Raw genomic sequence first — 2,360 nt, forward strand, 5'->3', positions numbered from 1 at the left:
ATTCAAATACAGTTACAGGTCTAACTTCCAGGATATCAAAAAAAGGTTGTTAAAAATTGTCTTCCCCCATAATCAGTAGTATTTCTATACACTAGCCATGAACAATCCAAAAACGAAAGAAAACAATTTCATTTACAATAGCATCAAAAATAATGAAATACCTGAGTAAATTTAATCAAAAAAGTGCAAGACGTACATACTAAAAACCTAACAAACACTGTTGAAAGAATTTTTAAAAGACCTAAATAAATGGAAATACGTTCTGTGTTACTGACTTGGAAGACTTAATATTATTAAAATGGCAATAGTTCCAAAATTGATCTATAGATCCAATGTAATTCCAATCAAAATTCCAACTACATTTTTTGCAGAAATGGACAAGCTGATACAAAAATTCATATGGGATTGCAAGGGATCTTGAATGTAAAAAAACAATCTTGAAAAACAACAAAGTTGGAGAACTCACAATTCCTGACTTCAATATTTACTACAAAGCTACATTAATCAAAACAGTGTGGTCCTGGCATAAGGACAGACATAGATCAATGGAATAGAGAATCCAGAAATTTACCCATACATCTACGGCCAACTGATATTTGTCAAGGGTGCCAAAACCATTCAATGGGTAAAACAATACCTTCTGCAATAAATGGTGCTTAGGACAACTAGATTTTCACATGCAAAAAAATGAATATGAACCCTTACTTCATACCCTATACAAAAAATTAGCTAACAACAGGTCAAATACCTGAATTTAAGACCTAAAACTATAAAACTCTTAGAAGAAAACAGAGGAATAAATCTTCTTGATCTTGGATTTAACAATGGATTCTTAGATATGACAGCAAAAGCCTAAGCAACAAAAGAAAAATAAATTGGACATCATAAAATTTAAAACTTCTGTGCATCAAAGGACAAAAAATTAAAGACAACCCACAGAATAAGAGAAAATGTTTGCAAATCATACCCTAGCCAGAATATAAAAAGAACTTTTGCAACTTAACACAAAAGACAACCCAATTAACAAATGGGCAAAGAACTTTAATAGACATTTTCCCAAAGATATACAAATGGCCAATAGGCAAATGGAAAGATGCTAACATTCATCAGTCATTAGAAAAATGCAAATACAAACCACAAAGAGATATCACTTCACACCTACTCATATGCCTATAATTTAAAAAATGGAAAAGAACAAGTTTTGGCAAGGATATGGAGAAATTGGAGTCCTTATATTAATACATTGCTGGTAGGAATGTAAAATGGTACAGCTGCTATAGAAAACAGTTTCGTGATTCCTCAAAAAGTTAAACACAGAATTACCATATGACCAAGCAGTTCCACTCCTGTGTGTATACACAAGAGAAATGAAAACATATTTCCACACAACACCTTGTGCATAAATGTTCATAAAGCAGCATTGTTCATAACAGACAAAAATAAAAACAACCCAAGTGTCCATCAACCAATGAATGGATGAATACAATGTGGTATATTCATACAATGGAATATTATTCCACCATAAAAAGGAATGAAGCACTGATAAATGCTACAACATGAATGAATCTTGAAAGTACTATGCTAAATGAAATAAACCAATACAGACACAAAAGGTTACATATTGTTGTATGATTCCATTTATATAAAATGCCCAGAATAGGCAAATCCATAGAAAAAGAAAGTATATTGGTGGTTCCCAGGTAACTGGGCCAAAGGAGGAAATAATGAATGACTGCTTAATGATTATGGGGCTTCATTTTGGTATGACAAAAACATCCAGAATCAGATAGTGGTGGTGGTTGCATGACATTGTGAAAGTATTGGCAGTCACTGAATTGTATGATGAATTTCATGTCATGTGAATTTTACCTCAATTTTTTCAAAAAGTGGTATTCCTGGGCACAGAATTTAGAGTGTGAGAGGGGAGAGAAATCTTAATTTATATTCATTAATCCCCTTTTCCTACTTAATTTTTCCATGTCCCCTTATCTGAGGACACAAATTAATTTCTTAGCTAAGCTAAAAACACTGAAAGTGACTATTAAGAGAGAAATAGTAGAGATTCATGGCCTTTGAATTATATCCTGCATATTCTAATCTTCTCTAATAGTCCTTCTTTCTTCTCTCATTTATGCTATGGATTATAGATTTAGTTCGCTGATGGTAATTTAAAAATTGGGGAATTAAATCCTTAGGTAAATCACATATACTTCCTTCTTTCAAATAATAAACAATAAATTTTAAGTGAAAATAGCAATCAGAATGAACAAATGTATGTAAGTTTTCCCAGGGAAAATTGTGGTCAATTACTCAATAATGATAGCACACTTGCTACAGATTCGAATTTCCTGAGTTTTCCT

The sequence above is a fragment of the Propithecus coquereli genome, unplaced genomic scaffold (assembly GCF_000956105.1).
Source record: "Propithecus coquereli isolate 6110/MARCELLA unplaced genomic scaffold, Pcoq_1.0 Scaffold80, whole genome shotgun sequence".
Classification (NCBI taxonomy): domain Eukaryota; kingdom Metazoa; phylum Chordata; class Mammalia; order Primates; family Indriidae; genus Propithecus; species Propithecus coquereli.